The sequence below is a fragment of the Bos javanicus genome, chromosome 6 (assembly GCF_032452875.1).
Source record: "Bos javanicus breed banteng chromosome 6, ARS-OSU_banteng_1.0, whole genome shotgun sequence".
In the NCBI taxonomy this organism is placed as follows: Eukaryota; Metazoa; Chordata; class Mammalia; order Artiodactyla; family Bovidae; genus Bos; species Bos javanicus.
The window spans coordinates 60074647-60092222 of NC_083873.1; the positions used below are offsets into that span (position 1 = coordinate 60074647).

Consider the following 17576-nt stretch of genomic DNA (forward strand, 5'->3'; position numbering starts at 1 on the left):
TATATGGATTATGCTTAAATAACCTTAAGTCGAGACACCTGAGGATGTAAGCTGTTTCTTTTGTGTATATTATTGGTGCCTTGGCTATTTGAAATTAGAATTATTATTAGTGGTTCATTTAATGAAATAACATCTATATGTACCTACTACGTTTTTCCCTGAAGGCAGGACTCAGAAAAATGACACTGTGAACTTTTAACAAGGTCTGTTTATTTGAGGTTAATAGACACTGCTTGATTTAAGTGTTGAAGAGAAAACCAGCCATAACTGGGGACACTTCAGAGCGATCTTTGAAATGTCATGCAAAAAATGCAGAAGAGTCCTGGTGGCAGCTGCTTCACCAACTCCACACCTTGTAATGTGCTGGGGAAGAAACATCAGCCCAAAGTTGGGCTTCTGTGTGAGACGTGCCATTCTGAAATCGGGGAAGGCTAAATTTAGAGTCAGGCGTAAGCTCACTCCCCCTTCTCACAGTACAAGATGCCAGTGGGAAGAATTCAACCCCAGGATGAAATCCACACCAGCCACACAGGCGAATGCTGCCTGATCAGCATGCTCTTGGCGACTATTTCTTGGGAAAATGAATGGAGTAAGTAATTGGCAAGGTTTTCATTAAAAAAAAAAAAAAAAAAAAAAAGCCGGAAATAGCAGAACTACTTGGCATGGGTAACTGGGCATCCAAATGAATAGAAAATTCCTAAAAAAAAAAAAAAGCATACCAGAATCACATGTCGATTCTAGCTCTCGGAAGAAGACATATCTCCCCAGCACAGCCACCTACTTCTTATGCAGTGCACACTGCCCATGCTTCACAAACTGAGCACGTACAGCAAAGACTTGCCAGGGTACTTCTCGCTCCATGTTTGCAGAACTCACTGCTTCGCGCTAGTTTTTGATGCTTGCCTTTCATCACTGAGAGTCTTTTGAGCCATCTGAGCGCCAGCACAGACCAGCATTATCCACATGGCAATGAAGTAAAGACATAAAACTTCATATCATGAGAACTCTAGTACCAACGCCTGAACCTGACAGTTTCTCTTTTCCTCCAGCTTCAGATTTCTTGCTCCTGATATTTATTCACTACTTGCCCTCAGCCAAGGCCCTTAGCTTCTTTGTTCTTCAGTTTTCTCATCTGTGAAATGGGAGCAATACTGGTAACTCACCTCCTAAGATATTAGTGCTGGAGGGATGGCACTTGTTAATCAGTGTCAGACTCAACGGTGGGAAGGCCTGCAGTGTAGACCTGACGTATACACTGCACGGTGTGGTTACCAGTTGAGGGGGAGTAGGGGAGGAAGGTCTGCGAAGAGGAAGGTTTCTAAACCTGTGTTGGATCATGAAATCTTTGAACTCTGATGAAAACATCCCAGAAAGAAATGTCTACAGACCCACACTTTGACACACCATTGCAGGGGGGTGGGGGAGAAAGTTCAATAACCCCAGAAACTCATGCATAGACCCCTTTAGAATCCACATGCTGCAGGTGAAAGATCCCTGAACTGAATTCTGAATTTATGCAAATTCACCATCTGGTGTCTACTAAGTTTCAGACAATTCAGCTTAAGGAAAGGTTCTCTCCTTCCCAAGACCAAACGACAACAGGACCACCTCCGACAAGCGTACCTTCCTTTGCAAAATGAGCTGCCTTCCCACCTCCCTGCTCCTGCGCCCCCTTCCCAGCACCACGCAGCCTGTTAACTGTTGACTGGCACACACAGGAGCTAACGCTCCAACTGGAAGTGTGAAGCTGAGGATCTAAAGTGGTTTAAGAGTATTGAAATTCAAGGCACATTTTTCTAAACAAAGGACTTTCTCATGCCACTAGAGAGAAGACACAATAGTTACCAGTCAGCTTACTAATGAGGCAAAAAAGGATATTTGAGAGCAACCAGGAAATGAGAAATTTTTTAAAGTCCATCTTTGAAGAGAGCAAGAATTAATGAGCATCTGCTTGCATCTGTGCTGTATTACAATTAAAAAATAAAAAACACAACCACCTTGCTTCTCTGAATATCTGAGCAAATAGAGAATACACATAATTTATGTTTAGTTCTCAAGTAAGAGATAATTCATGCCATGTTCAAGATATAAAGTTTAGGGCACAATCAAAGGATAAAACTAATGTAAAATATACATGAATTGTAAAACCATCAGGTGTCTTCCTTCCTGAAAGGAGAGATGGTAAACAAAAAGAAAATGGTTGCTTTTGTTTTTTGAAACAAAACAAAACCCAGAAAGACCCTATCTGACAAGGTTCAAGAACAAGGGAACCTCTGGGGAAGATGACAGCTCCCTATACCAGGCAAGAGGTTTTCATGCAAAAAGTGCCATGAGGGGACCTATCACTGGCTGGTACAGACCAGGCTCTGAGTTAAAACCACGACGAGGGACTTCCCTGGCAGTCCAGTGGTGAGGACTCCACACTTTCACTTTGGGGTTTCATCACTCGTCCGGTAATTAGGATACCACACAGCCGCAAGGCGTGGCCAACACACACACACACACACACAAGCCCAAAAATGAACCACAGTGAGCCTGTGGGTGAATTCCTTTCAATTCCACGCACCCAGCCTCATCGAAAGCCTCTTGTGAGGAAGGTACATTCTTAAACCTGTTTCTAAACTTTCAAGAGGTTTTAGTGAAAGTGTTAGTTGCTCAGTCATGTTCAACTCTTTGCAACCCTGTAGACTGTAGCCTGCCAGGCTCCTCTGTCCATGGGATTTCTCAGGCAAGAATACTGGAGTGGGTTGCCATTTCATTCTCCAAGGGAATCTTCCCAACTCAGGGACCAAACCTGGGTCTCCTGCATTGCAGGCGGATTCTTTACCATCTATACTTACATAGACAATCCCAATTCCTTTGTGCAGACAGAAGGAATACGAGTGTGTCTGTCTGCTCAGTTATGTCCGACTCTTTGAGACCCCATGGACTGTAACCAGGCAGGCTCCTCTGTTGGAACACTACTATAGATCACACAAAAAGCCAAGACGTTCTGCCGTCATTTGAATTTTGGAAACTTACTGTAGATACAAGTATCCCTGATACACTGTAAACTCAATAATACCTACGTAAAAATAGATATCAACACTAGGGTGACTCATTGCTAAAAGCAAATAACACGAGTGGTTCCCACCTTATTCAACCTGCCACCCAGCCAGGCTCTGTTTTCGGTGCACATTATCACCAGGCCACACAATAACCCTTCAGGGGAGCCTCACGACTCTCACTTTATAAGAGACTCTAAGGTTCAAAACCCACACAGCTAAAAAAAGTGGCGGATCCACAAATGGAGGACAGGTTGGCCTGGCCAGCCTCATCTTTGCTCTGTGTTTTGGCGGGGGTGGGGGTGAGGTGCCTGGCACCTGAGCCTGCCTCCCTCCCAATGAATGGGCTCTCCCCAGGACCCACCCCTTGATGAACAAAGACGGCCTCAGTTCTCCGATCCTGGCTCCAACCCTGTTGGAGCTTTGGTTCCGCTTTCAACTGGACCTGGTAACAAAAATTAAGTGCTGTGCTTGGTCTAAATAACTTTGCAGGGCAAAGGCTGAGAGTTTCCTTCTTTACACACCAGACACTTGTCCTGTTGCTTCCCTGCTCTTCCCCACCCCCCACCCCACCCCATCTCTCTCTCTGACCTCACTTCCTGCCTCTTCCATACCTGCTGGGCTCTGGCTTCACCCTGTTCACAAACACACCGGCCTTTGGAGCCTCTGTGCTCACTGTTGGTGCTGCCTGGATACTCAGTCCCCTAGATCTCCCACCAAGGACTTCCTCTTATCGTCATCACCCGTAGAAGACCCCTCCAGACCACCCAGTCACTGCCAACTCTCAAAGCATCTAAAACTACCCTGCTTATTTGTTTACTGTCTGTCCTTCCTTCTCCCCCACAAAAAAAGGAAACTCTGTGTTAACGTGGAACCTTCCTGCCTTGTTCACTCACCACCTGGGTAAGTGTTCACTCACCACTGCCTGGCACATAACAAGTAGTCAAATATTTCTGAATAAATAAGTAGTGTAAACAAAGGTCTTTACCCCTTATTCCTGATCACGTTGCTACGGGAATAATGCTGTGAATAATGGGGACTTGGCTGGATTTTTCTCCTGCTATTATTACAGTCAGCACTTTAAAAATGACTTTAGTTCACATTCAGTTCTCATGTCATCTGAAACAACGTTAATAAAACATATATTTTATCTGAATGGGCAGAAGGCGAGTTCTGAGAAGATTATAATCTCTTGTGACTGAATATGAAAGCAAAGCAAATCTATACCCTGATCATCTCCACACAAAGTGTTTCCAGAGCCCCTAACTAGATTCTTTCTTCGGAACATTTGTCTAAATGAACCACGGCTCCTCTGCTCCTAAGGAAATCAATATATAAATTTCCCTTGTACGTTGATTTCTATCAAGATTTACTGACTCCCCAGATAATTGTCTTCATATTTGTATTCTTTGAGAAATAAACTTTTGTTTATCATTTACAGGAAAGACCCCAGGACAAGGTATTTCCATGCATGCTGAGGCAGAAGAAGTATGTAGAGCTGGGCTACACACACACACACACACACACACACAGAGCAGGAGTTAACTTCTTGATACACTTTCAAAGAAGACACACCTTTCCTATTTGGTAAGGTTACTTTTTATACACAGCTAGCCTCCTTACAGCTAGCATCTTTTTTCTTTTCCCTCAAATATGGTAAGTCTTTACAAAAACAAAACCACAATCCCATCACGGTGGCATCCTATTTTTACTGTGAGTTTACCTTCCTTTTATTATCCATATGTCTTTATACTTGACAAATAGAATTAACATGCCTTCATGGAGAAGAAGCTCGAGTGCGGGCTGGGGGATGTTTGAATGATGGTCTGTCACAGAGGTACTCCTACCAGCCAGACCTGTTCAGGAATGCTCTGGAGACTGGTTTTCAGAATACCATAAAGCTGTCCAAAGGTGACCAAGCCTTCTTGTTTCCAAAGGACAAGGTCCCTATTTCAGTCAGGGGTGGCAAATGATGGCTTGAGGATCACAGTCCATCGTTCCCTGCCTGCTCTTACGAACAGAGTGTCACTGAACACAACTGCACTCCTTCACTTCAGTTGTCAGTGGCTGCTTCGGAGCCACCGTGACAGAGCTGAGGGGCTGCAACAGAAACCACAGACCCCCCATATTTAATATCTTTCACAGAACAAGTCAGGGACCCCACTTTAGATGTCAGCCTGATTCAGGGGTGCAGCGTACAACATGGACAAACAGTGAGATTAGGACCAGTTCAATAGCTTGCAGAGCCCAGTGCAAAACGAAAACGCAAAGCTCTGCCTGCATGAGAAATATTATGAATCTCAAGATTCTAACAGCAGAGCAGTACACGAAGTGTGTGTTAAACCTGTGCAACTGGCTGAGACGCTGGAATAATCCTTGTTACAGGTGATAAACTCCAGGGCCAGCTGGAAACTATTCCACTCTGAAGCAGGACTAAGATGGCTGAGACGCTGGAATAATCCTTGTTACAGGTGATAAACTCCAGGGCCAGCTGGAAACTATTCCACTCTGAAGTAGGACTAAGAACTCTTTCAATTTGTAGCTTGAGAGCCAGAATGCCTTTTGCTCAACTAAAATCTTACATGGATGCTCAGAATGAGAATCAGAATCAACATGGGTCTCTGCTCCAGCCACTTTATTTTGAAAGAATCACTAGCAGGCTATGACTCTGCTTAGAATGTTTTTCCATTTTTGGGGGGGTTGGGGTGGGGTAGATAAACAAAACACACTAGACTCTTTGGAAACAGCATTTTCATGTAACCTGGCAAACAGATGCATGCTTTCATATGACAGAATCAGGTCAAATCAGTCCCAATTGTCAACTGTGTTCTCCGCAGCGGCTTTCCCTCTATCATAATTATTTCAACTGTCATAATTTATTCATCCCCAGACATGCTTACATGTTCTAGGGTAACCAGTCCAGGCTTCTAGAGCAGAAGGGGTGGTGGTCTCCATCACTTCTGCTCCTTTTCATCTGCCTAAAATTCTGACTGCAGAAGGAGTATTTTCTGCATCAAAATTTTGCAAACCCAAACCAAAGCTGGCTTCAAAACCAAAGTTAACTGACAAAGACATTGTAAGATTTCATGTTCACAAATCTGTAGCTAGAAAGAGGGGCCAAAAAAAAAAAAAAATCCCATCAGAGACCAAATATTGCATTTCTCTACTTTTCAGATACAAGGAAATGGCTTTCTAGCTCTTGAAATGAACAGTGAATTTCCTGTGTTATTAAAGAATTTTACTCCTGCTGACTGTAAATAGATACAGAACTAGGCTTATTTACAACTGAGTATCTGTTGTTGGAAAGTCAGAGGATATTGGATATGAAATTAACAACTTCAAATGTAATTATCAATGGTATCTTATAAATCTTGGAAGCCCAGGCAGAGTAATTCCATATGGATTAAAGCTGAAACCTGCCTTCTTTCTTACTTGGATCCTTTATTTTTATGACACAGCAAAGAAAATGCTCCAAGGTCTGATAGGCCACTGAGGGTAAAATGTCCTGGACAAAAATGGCCAAATGCACAGTACACCAATAGGCAGGGCTGCTCATCCATACTGGAGAAAAAGACAAAATAAGTCAAGGTCTTGGAATAATAGAAACTGAAAGTGAGTTGCTTATTGCTTAATTGTCTTTATACAGTCATTATTTTCCAACAGGAAAAAAACAAACACAAAAAACAATGAATCTAAAAATCCAGCTCGGTCCTAGATGACCCCTCTTCCTGCGTCTTCCTCTGTCAACCATGCCAGCTCAATCTCCACAGCCTGCTTCTCTTTATCCCCTCGCCACCACATTGATGTTTCCTGGACCAGGACTTGCTGCCTGAACCTTCAACTTCCACCTCCGCTACCAACATCCCTACCCCTTAACAGCATTCACTGGTATCTTTCTTTATGAAACAAAATAGATAATGGCACTCTCCCAGTTACCACCTTTCAGAGGTTTCTCACGGAATCAGAAAGAAAATTCAGGGACTTCCCTGGTGGCCCAGTGACTAAAACGCTGCACTCCCAATGTAGGGGGCCCAGGTTCAATTCCTGGTCCGGAAACTAGATCCCACATGCCACAACTAAGAGTTTGTGTGCCACAACGAAAAGATCTCGCATATCACAACTAAGACCTGGCACAGCCAAAATACATTTTAAAAATACTTTTTAAAAAAGAAAAGAAAATTGAAACCTTCAACTATAACCCAAAAGCCCTGTGTGATCTTGTCCCCCTGCCCCCAACCATCTCTTTCATCCAGCATGTATCACTGGCCTTCCCACTCCAGCCACACTGGACTCTCTTGTATCCATGAACATGTTGAGCACCGCTTGTTCTTCCTCCAGCGCCCCCCACGCGCCTGGCTTCTTCCCAGCTTTTGGCTGAGCTCAAAGGTTGCCTGCTAGGATGGGCTGCCCACTGGGGCCCCCTTTCCCCATCGAGATACTCTCTCTGTCCCACTGTGCCGCTGATTTCACTGCACTTATCATGATCCGTGTCATCTTGCTTCCTGAATTGTTCTTCCAGCTTATGTCCTGCCTGTTTGAAGCATGTCTGTCTCATCCCTTCATGTACCTCTCAAGACACCTGGCATACAGACATTCCACATCTGTTGAAGGGCAAATTAATCTATAGATCTTATTTATATCTATCAAGTACATGTGATGATCATAGTTAAATCTTAAAAAACAATTCAATTATTTATGGAGCGCATCCTATCCTAGGCACTATGTTAAGGGCAGAGAAATCCAAAGGGCTAAGACGTTCTAAAAAATATTTGTGTTTAAAACAGGCACTTGAAAAGAACAAGTTATACAACTATTTAGTATGTTTTCACATGATCCTAGGGATTTGTGGAAAAGGTGAAAAGACAGACAAGTAAGAAAGTACATATTATCAGGAAACACTATCGCAAATCTACAAAAAGTAGAGTGAGCTTGACGGGCGTTTTCCAACCACGCTCTAGGTCTCTAAGCCTAGGAGTCACCTCAACACCTGGGAGGCTGGGGACAGATAGAAAGCTTTGCTCAGTCAGTGGTACAGAAGGAAATTCATTTCCCCAAGGAGCTGTTCAAGATGAAAGCTGTTGAGGTGAGACTAGGAGACTGCACGAACAGTAGTTTTTGAAACAGACTGGAATTACCACATCTTAAACAATGCCACTGTTTAAACTCTTTGAGAACTCAGCTCTGGCCCACCTTGCAGTCCCAGGCTCCTCTGAAAGATATCCAGGATCATGGCAAACAGGTTCAAGAAGACAGATTCCAGAGCCTACAACCCACTGTATGATTAATACCTTCACCCTCGGAGCAGAGGTGACTTTGGTCCCACCTGTGCGTATCTACATCCTGGGCTTAGCTAACCTCCAGGGCAGCAGCCAGCAGCAACATCTTCTTGGTTCACATCAGGGTCAATCCGTCCACAATGCCTCCCAGGGATGCTCCAATTCAGAAGCCCGAAATGGGCCCTATGCTGGCACAGTACGAGCTCCAAAGAAGCAAGAAGGTACTTGATGCATTTACCATTTCACCATTAGTGCCAAAGCGAAGCACACAGCAAGTGTTTGATAAATACTTGTTAAATAACTGTCCCCGTTGTTCAAAAGCCAGGGCTTGCTAGAATGACAGAAAAACTCATAAATTAAACAGCAGCTGTCAGAAAGATGGGGTTCCTGACCAAACCAGCCCAAAGCTCATGCCGTCACTCTGAGCCAAGTCCAATAGCATCTTCTACAACGATAACGGCTGATCCCTTGTAGAAAGTCTTTCCCCTATTAAGCTTGTTACACACATCTCACTTTGGACAACACAGCCACTGATAACTTAGAAAAATTACAGACGAAATTTACAAATAGAGATTTAGGGCTGTTCCCCTCATAGTGCACTGTGTCTAACTTCTTGTGAAAGGCCTCAGGACACTTTTGTCCTGAAAGGCTTCATAAAGCAAATAACAACTCAAAGGCAGTAACAAAGATTGGGAACTTTAGGGTGAAAACTTACAAACTGCTTTTGTGTCAGGGTAAGGCTGGAGGAGGAGCTGACTGCTCCATGACCTGAGAAAACCAGAAGGAGAATAACATGAGGAAGGCAGGCGGAACCCACCATTCTTGATGCTAGTCAAAGCTAGGCTGCAGCTGCAGTTATAAAAAGAAAAAGACTAATGGGATTGCCTTCTCCCCGGCCATCTCCCATCCAAAGCAGTAATGAAGATTCACAGCTAACACATTAATTGGGGAATCAATAGGCGTGCCTGGATCCAATATTGGTACAGGGAAATAGATAACAGATAGAAAAGACACAGATTCCCTGAGAATCCAATTAAGTGTTGTGTGCAACATTTAAATCACATTTTTCTTAAACAAACAAAAACCTACTTCTTTTCAGTGCCAAAACAAGCACGTGATAAGTTGGCTGTCTTTCCACATTTTGGGAATTTGAGACATTTTCCCACACGGAAGTCCAACAATATTGTAAGTCACACAACTAAAATTATTTGAAACTGCATAGTCTTTCTACACCCAAAGATACTGCTTTCAATTCAAAAATCGGACCACCAAGATCCTGAGTATTTTTCACTCCTAATACAAACAAGAGTACATAAACGTGGATTCAGAGGTCATGCGAGATGAATGCACTCATTTATTCAGTCATAACACTGGGCACAACAGAAAGCCCCAAAGCAGATCATCTCAACAGCCCGCCCCTGAACAGCTTCCTGCCACGCTCGTAAACTGCATCAAAAGACTCCTCCACCTTCCCCTCATTTCATACAATTCTCATCCTTCCCTCCAGCAAGACAGAGAGACACGTCCTCTCCCCTCCCGGCCGCCCTCGACCTCGCTAAGCACTGACTCTAGGGATGGGAGCATGCAGCCTTTGTCCCGCGGGTCGGGTCTCCGCAAGCTCGGCGCCCACCCCGCCGGTTACCTGCAGACAAAGGCACGCCGCCCCGTGCTCACATCCCTCACCTTGGCCTCCGGGGCGGCCCTGGGACTGGGCGAGGATGCTGCCCCCAGTGCAGGGGACAAGACCAGGCTGCGGGCACCAGCCACCCTGGGGCGGTCACTGAAACCAGCAGCGGCACGATTCCTTCTGTCTCAAGTTGAAGCGAGTGCGGTCCGCGCCTCCCAGAGCCCGGCCCGCCCGCCGCCGCCACCCATTGGCTCCTCGGCAGGCACGTGGGCCGTCGCCCCCGCCCACCCCGCACCCCGCTGGCAGGTGCCTCCAGCCAGGTGCTCTCAGCCTCCGGCGTCAGTCCCCAGAGAGAGGCGGAGTCCCCCAGCCAACACAGCCCCATTCTATGCTGGATGTTTCTCTTTTGGGACTTCCAGGACTCGGAAAATTCCTCCTAATCCCACCTCTTTGGAGAGTTGACATCCCGGGCCTGGGTTTCCGATTTTTTCATAGATCTGCCGGATAGATGCCAGGGAGAGGGGCCATAATGAACCCACAGTCAGAAAGCCTCTGCCATAGCACAACTAAGCAGAAACAACCGATCCATCAGGCAGCAAGTTTTGAACTGAGCTGAAAAGGTAGGTTGGTTTGTTTTTAAAAACAGATTCCCTGCCAATTTACACGAAGCACTAACAGTGGTTCACCCTCCCACATCGTCCTCATCCCGTGGTGCCTCTCTTAAGGCACCTTTTGTTCCTGCCTCTCTTAAGATGCCGTTTGTTCACTGCTGATTAAAAGCCAAGATGACACTGGTACCCCAATGCTGCTGCTGCTGCTAAGTCGCTTCAGTCATGTCCGACTCTGTGTGACCCCATAGACGGCAGCCCACCAGGCTCGTCTATCCCTGGGATTCTCCAGGCAAGAATACTGGAGTGGGTTGCCAGTGCCTTCTCCAATGCATGCATGCATGCAAGGTTGCTTCAGTTGTGTCCGACTCTGTGCAACCCCATAGACGGCAGCCCACCAGGCTCCTCTGTCCATGGAATTCTCCAGGCAAGAGTACTGGAGTGGGTTGCCATTTCCTTCTCCAAGGTACCCGAGTACTGTCATCTTTAACTGAGAGCTCCCCTCCCCCTACACATATGGAAGCAGAAAAGTGTCCCCTTGGCTAGATAACAGTATTTTAAATAAGAGTGCTTGCCAGCTGCTGGCCAAAATCCTAGTTTTGAAAGGAAAATCCAAGGTCTTTTACTGAGTGTGTTCTATATGTGCCTAAAGTATTTCCTCTCTCTATTTCTGGGCAAGAATAAGTTATCTGATTGAGCGATTACAAAATGAAACAGGCAGGGAACATCAGCCATGGTTTCTGCCAAATTCAAAGTTCAATACACTCCTTTTATAGGGAACAGAAAATACAAAATAAACATGGAAAATCAAGGGAGTATGTAACTGAAAGGGCTTGTCTGGGTTTAGTAAAACACACGACAGATATACTAGAAACTCTTTAATGTTCCTGTTTTAAAAGAGGAGTAAACATCTCACTCATTCAGCATTTGTTAAGCTCTTCCTAAAAAGTGTCATGCTTTGCGCTGACAACCATATACTAGGCTTTTCTGGTTAGCAGTTGTCTCCCAAGGGGGACATGATTTAATTCATGGTGTATTCAATCTATGACCAGTAATACCTCAGTTATAAAGAACTGTTTACAATGAACTTCTGGCAAACACACTGGTTTGGAACACGGCCCATTTTAGAAGTTGAGGGGGTGGGTTTGAGTCTTGGGGTTCAGCAGTCAGAACAGGTACCACCAAGTCTAGAAACATGAACTGACTGCACAGGACTGCACCTGTTACTCTGTCAGAGGGTGCCCTTCCTGCTGTACACATAATGCTGGTCGGTCTGGTTATCTGCTTCTCTGCTCACTGCCAAATGGAAGCCACAAATCAGACAGGACTGCCAGGTGCCAACGGTGACAGCACAGGGTCACAGCCAAGGGTCTGCTTGCTTACCAAGACCTGCCATCTCTACCTCCTACTACTGTCTCAACCTCTCCTCCTCTCTCCTACTTTACGGCCACCCCTTGGTGCCAGCCGCCGATTCCTCCTGTTGGGATGGTCACAATAGTCTTGAGTCCCCCTGTTTTCACTCTGTACCAAATTGGCCATTCTCACGGCAGCCACACACCTGAGCCTTTAAATAGACAAGTCACACATCTGAGCATCCATGCTCCTGCTTTTAAACTTTACAGTGGCTTTCCAGTGACTGGAAATAAGGTCCATAATCATTTTCAGGGTCTCTGAGGCTACTGGGAATCTGGTCCCTACTTCCTCTCTAGTCAGTGCTGCAACCACATTCTTTCCTCCTCCTGTCTGCTCTGGTCTCCTCTTCTTCCAGTTTCCGGAACATGCTCAGCTACTTCCCACTTCAGGGTTTTTGCACCAACCACCCCTTCCTCTTGAAATGCTCTTTGCTGCACTACTCACCTGGCTATATGAGAGTTAGACTATAAGAAAGCTAAGCACCAAAGAATTGATGCTTTTGAACTGTGGTGTTGGAGAAGACTCTTGAGAGTCCCTTGGACAGCAAGGAGATCCGACCAGTCCATCCTAAAGGAAATTAGTTCTGAATATTCATTGGAAGGACTGATGCTTAGCTGAATCTCCAATACTTTGGCCACCTGATGCAAAGAACTGACTCATTGGAAAAGATCCTGGTGCTAGGAAAGATTGAAGGCAGGAGGAGAAGGGGACGACAGAGGATGAGATGGTTGGATGGCATCACCGACTCAATGGACATGAGTTTGAGTAAACTCTGGGAGTTGGTGATGGACAGGGAAGCCTGGTGTGCTGCAGTCCATGGGGTCACAAAGAGTTGGACACGACTTAGTGACTGAACTGAAACTGAAATCCCTCTCACCCTTCAGACCTCTGTCTACTTCCTTGTGAACTCTTAACTGACAGTACCATCCACCGCACAACTCTAAGCATCCAGACTCTTCCTGCACAGTCTTCACCTTCTTCACTTTATGATCTTCACTTTATTGTGAGTTCTGTAAACTTATAGTAGCGTCTGGTTTTGTTCCTCTACAGTAAAGAATTCAGCCTTGGCCAAAGAGAGGTCTGGACTTTGCCCTCGATTTCTGGGAGGTAATTTTTAAGAGCACGGGACAGTATATTAAAAAGCAGAGACATTACTTTGCTGACAAAGGTCCATCTAGTCAAAGCTATGGTTTTGCCGGTAGTCATGTATGGATATGAGTGTTGGACTACAAAGAAAGCTGAGCGCTGAAGAACTGATGCTTTTGAACTGTGGTGTTGGAGAAGATGCTTGAGAGTCCCTTGGACTGCAAGGAGATCCAACCAGTCAATCCTAAGGGAAATCGGTCCTGAATATTCATTGGGAGGACTGATGCTGAAGCTGAAATTCCAATACTTTGGCCACCTGATGTGAAGAACCAACCCATTGGAAAAGACCCTGATGCTGGAAAAGATTGAAAGTGGGAGGAGAAGGGGATGACAGAGGATGAGATGGTTGGATGGCATCACCAACTCGATGGACATAGGTTTGAATAGGCTCTGGGAGTTGGTGATAGACAGGGAAGCCTAGCGTGCTGCAGTCCATGGGGTTTCAAAGAGTCAGATGTGACTGAGCGACTGAACTGAATGTCATAGCTGATATGAGTGTTTTTGTTTTCCCAGGGGTCTTGGGTCACACTAGATAGTCTAACAATGTGGTTTAGGGTCAGGGCTTTGGGTCACTGAGCATTGGTTCCACCTCTGGCTTAGTCACGTGTATGGTCAACCACACCCACATGATGGGACCCCCCCATAAAAACTGCGGACACCAAGGCTTGGATGAACTTCCCCAGTTGGCGATGCTCCATGGACAATGTCACACATCAACGCTGGGAAAGCTATGCTGTCCATGACTCTGCAGGGAGAAGGCCATGGAAGCTCCACGTGTGGGCCTCTTCGGGACTCGTCCTGTGCGCCTCTCTCCCTGGCTGAGTTTAACTGTAGCTTTTAGCTGTGAGTGAGTTCTGTGACTCACTATAGCAGACTACCAAACCTAAGAGCGGATTTGTGGACTGTTCTCCATTGTATTTTCAGAAGCAAGCACATTTCCTGACACAAAGTGCTTAATAATACATTTAATAATGATAGAACTTAATCTTTTTATGGGTACTTTTAAAACAAGCACATAATCAGCATGTGATGCCTTTATGATTTAAGGAATAAATTGTATTACTACTTAAATATCCATGTAACTCCTACTTCTGAATTGAGGTCCAGACCCAAAGTCACCTCTTCCCTGAAGCCTTTCCCCACTCTCCAGGGCTTGCCGTTTTTGCTTCTGTGTTTTCTGGCCCACAGCTCCGCTTTCAGAGCAGTCAGTGGTCGGGCACATCTTTGTTGTGAAGGACCTGTGTTGGATGACTCTGAGCCCCTAGCATTGGGCATGGTGCTTACACTGAACAGATATACAAAAGGTGTTTGCAAAATAAAGGCAGCTTTTCAAAAACAAGGGTTTGGTTTATTGAAAGATAGGTTCAGTTATCTGTGAAATTCTGGTACATGTTACAGCTCATTCCCTGAAAAATAGGGTAGCTGTTACTGTAGTAACTGAGTATTATTATGGTGTTCTACTCTATTATTTTCTTTTCTTTCTAAAAATAAAAATGTTCCTCAAAATTATTATCCATGTTAAAATCTGACATGCTTTAAATAAAAATATGAAAGCAGATCACCAAACTTTTTAAAGTCATCTACCTCCATAATTAGAATGAAATATCACTTTATTTACATAATACATTAAGAAAGTTTTAAAAAAGTCCAAGCACTAATCTTATTCTCCTCTGTACAAACCTAATTGGAAATTCAAACAGCACACCAATAACCTACAGTGTCTTCAAGTACCATAGAAAAATCAATTTTATTTCCTTCAGACCTGCATTTAAACTGGATAATAACTGCTATAATGTGCAACAGCCATAATCCAATTTCAATTTGTTTGATTAGATGAGTATAAACATTAAACAAGAAAGTCACGGGATTGTCATAACAATGTTCACACTGTTAACTCATTATAGAGCAAAGGATTTTAATTTGCTCCTGGAAAACACGCTGCTAGAAAATATAAACATATGATCTGAACAATCTTTAAATACTATCCACAAGATCCTGACGTTGCCTCACCCAAAGATAAAAGCAGCTTTGAGTTTGGAGGCCATGTGAAACTCCCCCTGAACTTAGGAGAGGAAAGCTCTGAATGAGTCCTTGAACATTTGAGATTATATATAAACATCCCTTCCTATCAAAATGTGTAATCATCGAGGACATCAAAGCTGTACCTGTGTCAGTGGCCCTCAAATTATAATGTGCATAATAATTTTTAAAATGAAGATACCTGGGCTCACTCCAAGGGCATGATCCGGAAGGTCTGGAGTGACCCCGTGCTCTTTTCACAGAACGCCAAGGACTGGGAGGCGGGTGGCCTGTGGACTATACACTGAGAAACTGTTTTCAGAGAAGCGGGCAGGAACTCTGTGGGTGAAGGGAGTCAGATGACACCGCAACGTGGTGCTAGAGCACTAGACTCTGTCCCCCACTAGACTCCAAGCTCCTGGGAGCTCAACTGTGCCTGTGTGGTTTTGTGTCTTTGAGCACTGACTAAATTAAGTTCATAGCAAAGTGCATGCACCCACACTCACACCTGTACGGATATCAAGATAATGAACCAGGGGTGCACGTCTGAGGGTCACACATGGTCCTAACAAGGTTATCAACAGAGCAGGTGGGAGATTTGGGCAGGATTGAGGCCTTTCAAACTTCAATGTGCAAATGCATCTCTGAGGATCTGTTAAAATGCCAATTCTGATTCAGTAGGTTTGGGGTGGAGCCTGCATGTCTAAAAAAAATCCTCCCAGGTGATTCTAATGCTCTAGTCCAAAGACTCCACTTTGAGTGGCAAGAACCCAGAGATAAATGAGCCAAACAAGGCCACAATGACAAAGAAACAGCAAAAAAGAATGCAACTTCAGATCTACAATGAACCCAGGCAATGAAAACCAGAGAGTGGCGAACCAAGAGTAATATTTCCCAACTTATTTTAAAGGACAGGGTACTTGATGGCTGCTCTTGGAAGAAACTATAATGTGCATTTGTAAAAGAAAACCTCCACTGCTGTATGAAACATCAGATACACAGAAAGAAAATATTGGGGGAAAAAAATCATGTTCAATGGCCTGGAACCTTCTTGTCCTGCTCTATAAAATGCAAAGGCTATTTATAATAAATGTGTACAATAAAAATCTTTGTAAGAGGAAGACATTCCCAAGCCCTAGGTAGGGAGCATAGCCCATTTTCTTCATGCAATATTCAGCAGACAGAACCTCCCTCTAGATTGAAGACAGTGGGCAACTTCCTGGCACTCAGTGGATTATAAAGAGACTTGACTTATCCCTCTTCCCCCGACCTTACCCAACAGTCCTCATGTTCCCAGCTAGGGGTGGGAGCTACGCATAAATTGTTACCTTGATGATTCAGGATCCTAATAGAACCAGCACAACACTCAATTCTTCAAAGGCATCTGCTCACTATCTCCCTTCTGAACCCCGCTCTGGCTTGCCCTCTGGGACACAGAACTGCAAGGCGATGCAGGGATGCTGACAGCGGGGTGAAGACACAGCCAGGCTGCCCTCAGGCTCACTCAGCAGGGACCCTGGAGGGGCCAAGGGGAACGCCTGCTCTCTGGCAATTTCCATGATTAAAACTAGAGAAAAATCACGTTTGTGTTTTGCAATATAAACTCTACCTTAAATTGATATTAAATCCTTGACAGGGAAGATGGGGGCAGGGGTAAGAGGTTAGGGGCTGGTGGAGGGAAGCCAAGAGAAGTTCTTGAAAGAAATGACATTTTCCTTCTCCTTGAGCCCACCACTGGTCTGGTTTACATCTCTACAGTTTTGTCTTTTAAAATATTGTATAGATGGAATCATATCATATATAGTCTGTGAATCTTGCTTTTCTCACTTAGCATAATTTTGGGGGAGGAGGATAAATTTTATTATAAGACCCAACCTCTTTTCTCTAAAAAATTTTTACTTCCAGTTTTATTGAGGTATAATTGACATATATCACTATATAAGTTTAAAGTGTAGAGTATAGTGATTTGACTTACATGCATCATGAAATGATCACCACAAGTTTACTGAATATCCATCATTTCATATAGATACAAAATTAAAGACAGAAAATTTTTTTCCTGTGCTAATGATTCTTAGGATTTACTCCCTTAACAACTGTCATACATAACATACAGCAATGTTAATTATAGTTATCATGCCATACATCACATTCCTAGGACATATTATTCTTATAACTGGGAGCTTGTACCTTTTGACTGCCTTCATCTAATTCCCCTCTCCGCACTCCCCCACCTCTGATCTCTTTGAGTCTGTTTATTTCTGAAGTATTAATATAATTGCCCCTTCAAACTACATTAGTACCTGTTACACAACATAGGCGATTGGATATTTCCATGTATTTCAAAATGATCACCAGGATAAGTCTAGTTATACTATGTCACCATACAAAGATATTACATAGTTATTGACCAATTATCCCCACACAGTACATTTCATACCCC

The 17576-nt window shown here is 44.3% G+C and overlaps 1 protein-coding gene across 19 annotated transcripts in view; it reads right to left on the reverse strand.

Moving 5' to 3' along the window:
* Positions 1-17576, reverse strand: part of APBB2 (amyloid beta precursor protein binding family B member 2) — a 382829-nt gene that overhangs the window by 25185 nt on the left and 340068 nt on the right. Inside the window, exons 1-2 of one of the 19 annotated variants that reach the window (XM_061419984.1) lie at positions 10004-10077; positions 9036-9088 (exon numbers count right to left, since the gene is read on the reverse strand). The exons of 17 other annotated variants lie outside the window; for them this stretch is intronic. The gene's annotated coding sequence lies outside the window, so the exon portion shown is untranslated. Of the gene's footprint in view, positions 1-9035; positions 9089-10003; positions 10087-17576 lie in introns of those variants that run through there. One more of the 19 variants, XM_061419980.1, reaches the window with a different exon arrangement.